General features: G+C 31.2%; 2 long non-coding RNA genes across 3 annotated transcripts; both read right to left on the minus strand.

Moving 5' to 3' along the window:
• Nucleotides 1–5,615: 5,615 nt before the first annotated feature.
• Nucleotides 5,616–6,167, minus strand: LOC121131754 (uncharacterized). 2 transcript variants are annotated; one of them, XR_011784438.1, is made up of 4 exons: nt 6,141–6,167; nt 6,015–6,083; nt 5,758–5,950; nt 5,616–5,693 (listed from the first exon to the last, which is right to left on the minus strand). It is a non-coding gene; the product is annotated as an uncharacterized lncRNA (long non-coding RNA). The 2 variants fall into 2 exon arrangements; XR_005869154.1 differs by having other exon boundaries at nt 6,135–6,167.
• A 2,175-nt stretch (nt 6,168–8,342) lies between these two features.
• On the minus strand, nt 8,343–12,353 carry LOC121131761 (uncharacterized). Its single transcript, XR_005869155.2, has 2 exons — nt 11,104–12,353; nt 8,343–11,041 (listed from the first exon to the last, which is right to left on the minus strand). It is a non-coding gene; the product is annotated as an uncharacterized lncRNA (long non-coding RNA).
• Nucleotides 12,354–13,147: the final 794 nt, after the last annotated feature.

Genomic DNA, 13,147 nt, shown 5'->3' on the forward strand with positions numbered 1-13,147 from the left:
GATAATACTAGAAGAACTAAAAAGTCTAATTAGTAATTTTACTGATAAAACCAAATCTTTGTCTTCATATACAGAAGCCTATGACAGGATATGTGTGTCAGATAGAGGGCTGCTTTAGAATATAAGTTTCTATTGGACTTATCCATAAATCCAACAATTTTTTTTTTTTAAATTCATAAGAATCTTTCTGAGCCTGTCCTTCTTCCGGTTGAGGGCAAGGCCTTCAAATCGACAAACTATTGGTTTATAAGTGCTTCCTGCCAAGTGGACAAGTTTTGTGTTGTGTCTTGACGAGGGAGAGGAGACACAAACTATTTATAGGTGGAGAGATCCAGGACGACCAAGAGAAGTGAGGAGAAGGAAAGACGTGGAGGAATAATATAACGGTTATTTATAAGAACATCTGTATTCTCATTAATACAAAAACCTACTATAATAAATATATAAAATACAAGACTATTTATACTAGGTAAAACACCGTACTTTAAACACATACAATATATATACAAGAAAATAAGAGACGAGAAGAAGAAGAAGGGGAACGAAATGCGCATAGATTACATAAAGTAACGATCGTGCCTCTCAATCACCTTAACAGGCCCAAAAAAGTTAGAGAAAGAGACTCTATAATGGGTTTATTTTTAACAAAAACGAATTTGGTTTTTTTAAATTTTTAGTTAATGGCTACTTTATTAGTTTCTCGGAGAAACTTGTGTTATTTCCTCCATTGTTTTAAAGAAATTTTGACGTAGAGGTTGCCAGAAGTAAAGGTGGACACATTAAAGAAATTTAAGGCCATGGATCCATAATGAACTTGTGAACTGTGTTCCTCGATCAGACCTCCAAACCTCGAAATTCACTGTACTTTAAACACACATATATATAACTACTACTGCTATTGAAATGGCTTTGCCGTTTCGATGACGTAAACTCATTTTTGCACAAAAAAATGGCACGAAAATACAAACGACACATCATTATTATATTGTCATTGGTGTATACGTTGTTTTCAATGTATCCATTATGATTTGTTATGTTTACGTAGGCTCCTGCCGGATATATGCTCTTCAATCCTGAAGGCTATTTAAATCTTTTAAATCACAGTGATTCAAATATGTTCTATTTATTCGTTCAAACCTAACTATACTATGCTGTGTATCCACACTTTTAATATTTTATTTTAATTATATAAACGTAATGATACCAAAGGAGGGAATGACCGTGGCAATGTGAGCACCATTTATAATATAAATTTATACAAATATTATCGGAACAAATGAGGTTATACCACCAAATCTCAGAGTATATAATATCCTTCAATTTATTTAACAATATGGCTCGGCATTGCATGGACAGTATCGATCTTGGGCAAAAAAAAATCCAAGTTGTTTAGAGATATTTCATATGGCTAATGGTTTTTGCTTCTCAGTAGTAGTGTCATAGTTTGGTCACAGAAGTGTTATTGGTATAGGCTGGTAATATCCTCCATATACACCAGCAAGTCAAATAAAACATAACATGAATGTTTTTTTCTGTTAAGAGGCGGTAGAATTCATTATTCATACAAAATTCAAAATCCACAAAAAAATCAATTATGAAATTTTTTGAAAAAATTTCCAAATATTAAATATTTTGGAGAAAACTTAAAATATTCTCATAAGTATTCACAAAAAATTAAATTAAATTTCATATTGATTTTTTGATAAAATAATTCAAATATCAAATTTTCTCGTAAAAAACCAAAATTCCTTTATTTGGGGGAGGAGGGGTTTTTGGTTTGTTTTATTTTGTTTTTAAAACAAATTTGAAAATAAATTTTCTGAAAAAAATTTCAAAATAGTTAATGTTTTGAAAAAATATAAAAATCCACAGATACTCACAAAAAATTTAATTTTTTCAATTTCAAATCGCCAAAAATTAAGTTTTTGATAAAAAATTCAAAAACCACAAAAAAAAAATTCAAAATATTAAATTTTTTGGAGAAAAATTTAAAAATCCATAGGTATCAACAAAAAATTAAATTTAATTTCACAAATGTTAATTTTTGAAAAACAAAATCAAATATCAAATGTTGTAGTAAAAAACAAAAAATCATTTTTTTTTTTTGGGGGGGGAGGCTGCAACCCTTTAGCCCATCACCTGCGGACACTCCCGAGTTATGTACCAATTGTAAAATATTCCTTCAAAATCTAAAGTACACCTTGGAGTGCCTTCAAGTACCCAAAGGGTTATGCATACCCACATTTGAAAACCACTGCTATAAATTACTAATGGACGCGGTTATTGGCTCAGTTCTTCGAGAAGAAACACCAAACTGAATATATCCTTTAATTGCCTCTTCTGTATAGTTCAAGTACAATAAACTGCTTAGTAATGGAAAGAATAGGACAGTCGACAAAAGCGTGGATACTATTATTTAAAATTCGTTTACAGCCTTTGCAAAGACTTGAAAACTTTAATAGCTTTACTGTTATGAAGAATTGAGTAGAAATTTATTCCTATCATTTATCTTCTGAGTGTACAATGTTCTTTTCCCAGGATTTATCAAAGTTGAGAACAAATTTAAAATGAACGAGTATTTCCTTAGCCTCTTTGGAAAGAAAAATTCTGTGACCAACTTTAGGCACCAAGGTGCTAGTGGAAGATGATTTACAGCAATTCTTAGTAAAGGGAAGACGAATATACCTTTATATCAAAAATAAGGTTACGTTTTAGGTCATGGAGAGTAAGGACGTTTTCGTCTGTAGCTATTTTTTCAAGCTCACTTGGGTCTCCAAGATTCTTAAAAAAAGTTGTTTGTTCAGGTTTTAGTATATGATGTCGATCCTGTTATTTGAATTAAAAAAAGGATTATTTTCCCAGATGATTCAATGAGTGGGTGGTAATACCTTTGATAGAGAGAAATGTGGTTATTTGAAAGGGCAGTAACATTAAATAATTAAAAGCATTAGAAGCATACACAAAAAAATTATCCCTTCCTGGTTAAGTTTAGCAATTGTATCTTTAAAATTTTTGAGATAGATGTTATGTAAAATATTAGCTACTAAGACAAGTCCTCCTCCTAATTGAGACTTTGGTCTCTTTAAGGTGGGATGTTAGGTATATCAAACAATTTGCCAAGACATTTATCTTCCTCCATTAATAATATATCTATATTCAATTAAGAAAATAAAAATAACATAAAGCTATGTCGCAAACTTGTTGCAATCGTTGGTTATCGTTAAGCTTAAAAATTTAAGTTCTTATTTCAATTAGGAACTTCTTTACTAGGATAATAATTATATTACTGAATTATTAAATCTTTGTATTAAAAGTAAAATAAAGTACTACATCATAGATGATTTTTTTTTCATTAAGTCATATCCCAAATATCGTATTGTTAGTATGAATTTTCTCAAAACTTGCTCAAATCCTTCTCCAGTTATGAAACTTCTGGAAGGAATAGCATCTTCTTTCAATTTTTTTAAAGTACCCCCAGCAATTCCCCTTTTAAATCCCTTTTATAAGCATTTTCCTCAAAATGATTCAGACAAATTCTATGGTATTTTCGTAAGGGGTCCTTTCGATGACAAGCACTTTCCCATTTTTTCCTCCTTGAGGGATCCTTTGGAAAACGATGATAAATTTTATTGTCAGGAAAATCACGAATGACAACTGCACAGTTGACAGTTTCATTGCAGGAATACATTATACTTTTTCGGAATAGCAAATAGGTATTATTATTGTAATCATAATAATGAATTAGTAAATATATATATATATATATTATAAAATGTAAATAAGATATAACATTATACTCCAAGGATACCAAACTTCTCTCTCTTGGACCACAGCGTAGTCCCAGTTCTTAATTTTGCCGTTTTGTGAATTTGTATATGGTACCTTTTCTAATCTCTATGACGTCAAAATCTCCCTCTTTTGCCCAGCAGTCGGTACGATACATCAAATTGAAAATTCTAGCAAGCACGATTACATGATGGTTTAACCTTGTATTTCTATTAACCTTGATATTACTCACAACGCTTCTGTCTCACAATGATAATGTACACAACGATATTACCACACAACGATATTACCCCAACGTTTTTGTTCACAACATTTTTACAACAATCATTTTTCTAGACACCGCTCAAATGAATGTTGCTTAGATGACCTTCCCTGAAATAAATGTTGCTCAAATGAATGCACAGATTCATTTGATATTATACGATTTCGATATATTTTCGGAAGGTTGATTGAAAAACGTGGACCTTGAGGCTTAACAAACTCATTATAAAAACATACCAGTGGTATTTGAATTTTAAAGGGATCATATTAAAACCAGATGTATTGGTATTTGAAACTTAAAGATCTCATTGTAACACCACACACACTTAAACGAGCCTCCTTGAGTATATTAGAAGAATAAACCAACGCAAGGGGCTCATCGTAACAACTCACCCAACCGATCAGCATTCTTTAAATATGTTAGAAAAAGGGACTATCAGTGTGGTATTTAAAGCTTAAAGGGCTCATTATAAAACCATACACATGGTCTTTGAAGCATAAAATACTCATTTTAACACCAAACAGATTCAGTCAGACTTAAGAGTATATTAAAAGAAGGATTGTAGTTTGGTATTTGAAGCTTAAAGGGATCATTATAAAACCACACACGGGCGCTTTGAAGCTTAAAGGGCTTCATTACGTACCAAAAAATATTTTTTAATCATATATGGAGAGTTTTGTTGAACACAAACAACTTAATACGTATATTGATATAAATCAAATACCATCAAATCTCGAAAAAAATGAATCAAGATAAATAGTCTACCCCAATATCGGTTGAGGATTCTAAGACTGGAGATTGTTCCAAGAATTTACTCCCATTAATTTAACGACGGAGGAAGAAGCGGCTATCAATAAAGAGCTCAAAATTTAACTTAAATAGAGATAATTATATAATTAGTTGTGTTATTTGTAGAAAAAATTATCTTCACACAAGTAATAAATATTTCATCAATTTTTCAAGAAATGGAAAGCCACATTCAAACGTTATACCTTTGTAGTATGATACCAAAACAATCTGCTGTTTCTTCAGCTTCAATGTTATTGTCACCATATCTCTATTACAATAATCAACTAAACTCACTACTTTTGTTTAGTGACTCCTTAAGAAGTGCCATTGTGATTCTATTTTCATGTATCATCTTACACAGTTTTGTAACCTGCAAGGAATCTTTTACCTATATTTATCTGTACACAATTAGATTTGAACCCAGGTTGTTTTTCTCTGGAAAAATTATTACTAATTATCATCATTATACATAAAACGTCGTTTTTTAATTCATTGTCACTTATTAATCTAATAAGTTCTGCGAGAATACTCTCAAAAGTTGTTTAAATAATTTCTAATTAAGTTAGCAGAGACGATGAAAAGGACAAAAGGATAGACAGGAGTAAATAAGTAGTTCAATATAAATTCATCTATCCAATAAAATTAATATTCGGAATGATTGCGCATTGAATATTTAAAAAAAAAAAAAATCGAGAGGAAAAAAAAAAAAAAACTCAGCGTCTTGAATTGTTATTTGTCTTACATGACTATCCTTTTGGCGATAGTCCAGAATCAGAAGTCAAATAGAATGAGGAAAAGTGACAATTACAGATGAGGAGAGTTGAATCTGTCACAAATACTCAGCTCCTATTCTTGCCTAAAATTAATAATATATAGTAATTAATTAGGATGATAAACATATTTAATAATAATAATCTTACATCTTTTAATTCCTTGTGTTGCCGACGATGCCTTAAGGAACTTGCAAGACCTGTTTGCTCCTGCACCTGGGATTGTTCCCCCTCTTGATAGGACGCTGAGAAACAACGTCCGGCTCAGAAGCAAAATGATTGGATATCCTTTCTTGTTCTGGCTCATTTGACGAGCCGGAAGCATATGGAAAAATAGCACTTCCTATAAAATAAAAAATAATTTGATTGACATATTTGCAATATATTTATCTTGATTTAATACGTACCTTCATTCTTCCTTTCGAAAGCAGAAAAGGTAATATTCAATGGCTGCTCCATCGGACTAAAGGTTAGGGCTATAGAAATGGTAATAAAAAGTTACTATATTTATAATTTAGTCGACTTACGTTTACGTTTTTTTGGTCCCGCCTTCCTGAACTCATTGACCGCAAGATTTTGCCTCACCTACGTTTTAGATGATAATGAAAGCGAATTTTAAAAAACTTGCTGTTTTTGATCTAATAACCCGTCCATGAGACAGTAAAATCTTTTAAAAAATGCATATTTTATGTCTTGTTACTTTGTAGGTTTTGTATCATTAATGACTGGAATATTTTATGTGATTCGCCTACCAAAAATATACTGCGGGAAATAATATGATATATTTTTGAATAGGGGACTTTTTCGATCTATAGGACTGTCCATAAGATAATCAAAATTGAATATGAAAAATATTTTTTACATCTGTTATAATCTCATCTGTGTGAAGATGTAAAATAATCATTGATGTAAGATTTTGTTTCAGCTAGCTTGCAGAACATTCCAGATGCAAATCATTGCATATTTTTAAAAAATGATTGCAGTTTTTGATCTCAAGACTAGTACATAATACAGTATAGCGTTTTAAGTAACTTCATATTATTATCGATATTTTAAATTTTATAACTTTAAAGGGTTGGCATCATGATTCAGTGAAATATTTTTGACCACCTACATACCAGAACATGTAGATCGGCTTATCATATCCGCAATTTAAAAAAATTAAGTAGGGTTTCTATCTATTGGCCCGTCATAAAGAGTATCAGAATTGAATATAAACCATTTTTTTTTTTAAAATTTTTAACAGTTTTATGTCTGTGAAGATTCGACATTTCGTTTATGAAAAAAATTGTCCAACCTACCTATAATAAAGTTGAAAGATGTTAGTGAACATGAACTTTTCAAAATAAGAAAAATGCCGTTTCCAACCTGAAAACAGTCATTTTATGAAAAAAATGAATTTTTTTTATTGATGTTTTAAATTTTGTTACTTATAAAGTTTTGAATCGGCTGGAAGATTTTTTCTCATCTACCTACCAGAACATATACCGCGGCTTATCAAAAATAAAAGCTCTTTTTTATCTTATATTCCTTAATAAGAAAATCAAAATGTAATATGAAGTTTATTATATTCATTTTTATCAATTTGTCTCTGTGAAGATTCAACATGAAAATTTATGGAAAATGTTGTCTCATCTACCTACCAAAACACTAGTTCATAAATTTTCGAAAAAAAGTATCTTTTTTTAATTAATTATATTAGTATATTAGTGATGTATTTTATTATCGATATTGTCAATTTTGTTTCTTTAAAAGAATGGAATCGTCATTGACTGGAAATTATTTTCTCAGTTACCTGCAAGATCATGAATTGTGTATTATGATGTCCCATATTCAAAAATAAGGGCTCTTTCGATATTAATATCCGTTTATACGAAAATCAAAATTGAATATTTGCCTTAAGACAGTTAATAGTTCTTAATGATGTATATTATGATCGATATTTTTACTTTTAAAGTTTTGAATCAACATTTACGTGATGATTTAGCTCAGCTACCTACCAAAACATGTACTGCGGCGTATGACGTCATATATTTGAAAAACTTCTTTCGATATTTAAATCTGTTAATAAGAAAATGAAAATTGAATATGAAGTTTATTTTATTCATTTTTAAACAATTCAATTCTGTGAAGCTTGAACATGATCATTAATGGAAAATTTTGTCTCAGCTACCTAACAATACATAGTTGTTGATCTCCAAACCTGTTCATAAGACAGTTCATATTTACAATAATATATATTAAAATTGATATTTTCAATTTTGTTACTTTAAAAGTTTTGAATCGTCATTGACTGGAAGTTTTTTCTCAGCTACCTATTAAAAGATGAACTGCAGCTTATCCTATATTTGAATAATACAGACTCCTTTTGATATTTTTATTCTAGATTAATAAGACATTCAATATTGAATCTGACGTCTATTGTATTTATTCTTAACAATTTCGTCTCTGTGAAGCATGAACATGATCATTGGTGGAAAATTTTGCTCAGTTACTTACCAGAAAGTTAGTTAATACTAATGAACACAAATTTTTCGAAAAATATACCTATATACAATCTCTATACCTGTCCATAAGACAATTCCTAGTTTTAATTTCAATTTATTCAATTATTCAATTTCTAGACCTGTCCTTAAGACAGTTCGTTGTTTTTAATGGTGTATTTTATAATCAATATTTTTAATTTTGTTACTTTAAAAAATAATAATCGTCATTTCCTGGGAAAAAATTTCTTCCCTACCTACCAGAACAATTATTGTGGCTTATGATATTTAATATTTGAAGAATTAAGACTCCTTGCGATATTTATATATGTTTATAAGAAGATCAAAATTTAATATAATATTTATTTTATTCATATTTAACAATTTCGTCTCTGTGAAGCATGAACATGATCATTGGTAGAAAGCTTTGCTCCGTTACTTACCAGAAAGTTAGTTAATACTAATGAACACAAATTTTTCGAAAAAATATACCTTTATTCAATTTCTAGACCTGTCCTTATGACAGTTTGTTGTTTTTAATGATGTATTTTATAATCGATATTTTTAATTTTGTAACTTTAAAAAATAAGAATTGTCATTTTTTGGAAAAAATTTCCTCAGTTATCCACCACAACACTTACTGCGGCTTATGATATCTAATATTTGAATAATTAAGGCTCCTTTGCACATTTATATATACTTATAAGAAAATCAAAAATGAATATAATGTTTAATTTATTCATTTTTAACAATTTCGTCTCTGTGAAGCTTGAGCATGCTCATTAATGGATCATTTCTGTCTCAGCTTCTTTCAGAGCTTTGGTTTATGCTAATGAACGCAAATTTACCAAGAAAATTAGCTTTATTAGATCTCCAGACCAGTCCACAAGACAGTTTACACTTTTTAGTGATATATATAATTATCGATATTTTCATTTTTTTTACTTTTAAAAATTTTAATCGACATTGACATGAAGGTTTTTCATCAGTCCCCTATCAGAACATGTATTGCAGCTTATGATGTCCTATATTTGAAGAATTAAGGCTCTTTTCGATATTTGTATATGTTTATAGGAAAATCAAAATTGAATGTTTATTATATTCATTTTTAACTATTTCGTCTCTGTGAAGCTTGAGCATGATCATTCATTAAAAATTTTGTCTCAACTTCCTTTCAGAACATAGGTTTATGCTAATGAACACAATTTTTCCTACAAAAATAGCTTTATTCTATCTTTTAGACAGTTCGTAGTTTTTAATGATTTATATTATTATCGATATTTTCCATTTTTTTTTTTTTTTTTTTTTTTTTTAAATTACAACTCCAGGGATAGACCAAAGCATCTGTAATTTTTTTTATTCTTAACCTCAATTTAAAAGATTCTATACAAGAATAAAGTATTCATTTAATAATATTGGAAATAAAATAAAAATTAAAAGAATGAACGAAAATAATTATCAAAAATATTTAAAGAATGGACACAAATATTAGGGAAACGATAAAACCTATAACAAAAATTACAATAATAAAAATTTTCACAGCTATAGCTCATCTGAGAAACGATTATGTTTTCTAAAAAATTTCACAATTTGTTTTAAATTTTTCAGGTGACGTTATGATTCAGAGGGTATGAAACTCACTAAGTCATAAATTTCCATATACTCTTGGTATTTTAATATTAAAAGCAACGTATCTGGATGTGGCATCTATTATAATGCCTCTTAAATCTTCTACTCTGATCGGCTCACACAAAGTTAGTTTTTGGCAATATATGCCTTGGAATTTCGAAGTCCATAGCAGAGTGCCTTAGTTTTGGGTGGCGAATTCCTTCTCACAGATAATCCAAAAAGAATAATGGCCAATAGATAACTTGACTTTGTATTTATGAGACCCTTCATACTTCCAAATACAAATGATGTAAGTGTTTCCAGACGGGGGCACTCAGTAAATGCGTGGATGATGGAATTATACATTTTCCCACAGTCTGTACACGTTTTATAGAAGGAGATACATCCTGCTGAGATTTGTAAATGAGCCGTAAATTTACGACCGTCCAAGATTCCACATGTGGATCTTAATATTATATTGATCCAGATTAGTGGAAGTTTTAGAAGTCTCATGTATTCATTGGCCACCTTAATTGGTTCGTTTAATGCAATTTCTCCTCATTTAAGTTTCACGGACCAAAGTGCCAGGGCTTGGTTCCGCTCTGAGCTTCTTTTTAACGGATATAGTAACTTCCCTTTGATAACTATTATCCGAGAACGCGTCGTGGATATATCAGTGATTATATTTTTCTCCACCGCTACCCACTCCAAACATGCTGCATCTTCTTGTTGCTCTGAGAAGTACTTCCTTTTATAATTTTGGTGGATGATGTCCATTGTGGAACTCGAGTCGTACACTGGAGAACCTCTCCACATAATTTTCACTGCTATAGACAATGGTTTTTATATATCTCTAATATGATTGTTTGATCAATTTGTAAGAAACAACATCCACTTAAGACCTCCTTTTGAAGAGATATATCCTTTCCATGTAGCATCTTTGACTTTTTATGACATCAATGAATATATTTTTATACATCTTTTTGCACAACTTTTTCCAACAAAACTGGGCCTCCAACTAGATACTTCTTCGGCCGTTACAGAGCAGGAATATATCTACTGGGAAGAAGTGTTTCTGAGCAAGACTTTTCTTAATTCAAACTTAATTCATCCAATCTTGGATTTGATGCCCCCTTATATAAAACTATAGGAACAACCTAGGTATTGTAAATATCAATACGTTTTTGGAGGTTCAAATGTCTCCAATCATGCATTTCTATCAAAATGTATCCATTCGATTTGGACCAATTTTTGTCAGAATCGTCATTTTTGTTCCATTATAATCCAAGTATTACAGCTTTTTCATTAGTGAAACTGCCCCTACATGTAATTTTTCCGACTGCCTGCACGAACCACACAAAAGAATAGAATTATTTTTATTGATTATTATGAGATCAGTTCTTACCTCAAAAATATCAAAATAATTCAATATAATTTCAATCCTCTTTTTTAATTGTTTTCTGAGTTTGCTTCAATCATTAAAGTAATATCATCAGTATAAAGGTCGATGACATGCTTCTGTTGTCCAAAACTTCCTCCAAACCCCTGTATTTACGTTGGATTATTTTCGTAAGTTCGTTCAGAGCAGCAATGAAGAGTAGCGGTGACACGGGGCCACTATGACGACAACTTCTCTTTATTTTGATCCCCATTCCTTCAAGATTGCCTACCGTGACAGTCATGTCCCAATATACAATAGAGCTCTTATTGAATTGAATTATTTATTTGGTAGAAGTTTTTGAACAGCACTCATGACTTACTTATGTTTTATAGAGTCAAAAAGCTTTGGAAAAGTCAACACCAATCAACGCTCCATATGATCCTCTTTCCGACACTACTTCAATTGCGAATAGGGTATTCCATAAAATATCTAATATTCACTTTCCTTTTAAAAAACCATTCTGCTCATTACCAAGGTTCACGTTCGAAATAGGGGCAATTTGTTTTGATAGTACACCTGGTAGAATCCTTTATGCAACATTTAATATTGTTATTGGCCTCCAATGGTTGAAATCGGTGCCGTTGCCCTTTTTAGGTATTAGGACTATTCTTCCTCTTGTAAGAGGCTCTGGTTACGGTCCTGATTTTTCCATGTATTTTCCCCAAAAGGAGGAAATAGGGTGCTATTTCATTCTTTGCCAAAACAAAAGTCTTTCTGCTAATACCATCTGGCCAATACCTTTATCTGCCTTGAAATGTTTGCTTACATATTCTATTATATTTTTTTCCAAAAACACACTAAAATTCCGAATTACTCTCCTTCTTGGAAAGATAACAAGCCTCCCTCCAAGAATTCTCCCAATGAAAGTATCCTAAAATATTTTCCGCCCTCTCCAGAACTTTATTGCCCAAAATGATTTTTACCACTCGAGGTACTTAAACTGCATCCTATGATTGTTCTCAACGTCGATTTTCTCCCTGGGCTCTGCCTCTGTAATTTTGGAGACTCTATACAGATTTATTACTTCTGCAGTTAACGTCCTTATAACATGAGATCCCTGTAAAAGTATGTGGTCCAAGGTAAACTTAAGTTCCTTTGATTCCTCTTTTTTTTCTTCTAATGAATTTACCAGTAGTTAATCTGATTATTCAAATGAGACTCATCGATACAGTATACAGCGAGTCATACAAAGTGAAGTGGTCTTGTCCTGATCCCCAGGATATAGTTTCATCCGGCCTCCTCACTCTAAAAACATCAATTAAATTTAGCTCTACAATCATTTTTTGAAGAACCTTAATGTGAGGGCTAGGGCTCTATAACTCATCCAAATCTACATGCAGATTTCCTATAAATAATAAAGAGTAGATTCTAACTTTTGTATGTTTATCGTAGCCTGGAAAAAAGTTTAGCATTTTACATTCAGGCCGTACGCATTTATTAAAATAAATGAATCGTCCCCCAAAGAGATATGAATCATATGCCAATCGCTGGCAGACGTGAATTCTTTTTTACAAGTCGATACACCCAGTTTCTAAGACACCAATGATAGGACGCCTCTACTTGAACCATCTCCCGTGAAGAATTTGCAATCATTTATGGGTAAGCAGCATGCACATACTTCTTCGCAAGAAGATGACACGGAATACCTAACGTCTTGTAGGCATATTATTTCTGGATTAAGGGAAAGTAATTTCTTCATGAGAGCGTGTCTAATTTTCCTGTCTTTTCCTCCCCGAGTGTTGAGTGAGACAATTCTATTAATATCGAGCTTGAATTTTTTTCCATTTTGATAGACATTTTTAAACTTCTACAATAACAACATGTGACATAAATTGTAGTCTGTACTTGTCGAATTACAATTATATTGGAGGCTTGGGCCCACAATTTATACGAGGAGACACAAATCTTGATCTTGTTCTATGAAGGCGAATCAAGGTTTCAGATCTTCCAGTTTTTTATTATCCCTAGGTCTCCCTTGTATATCTGAAGACCCACTAATATCTGGATC

This window comes from Lepeophtheirus salmonis, chromosome 1, assembly GCF_016086655.4.
Source record: "Lepeophtheirus salmonis chromosome 1, UVic_Lsal_1.4, whole genome shotgun sequence".
NCBI classification, from domain to species: domain Eukaryota; kingdom Metazoa; phylum Arthropoda; class Copepoda; order Siphonostomatoida; family Caligidae; genus Lepeophtheirus; species Lepeophtheirus salmonis.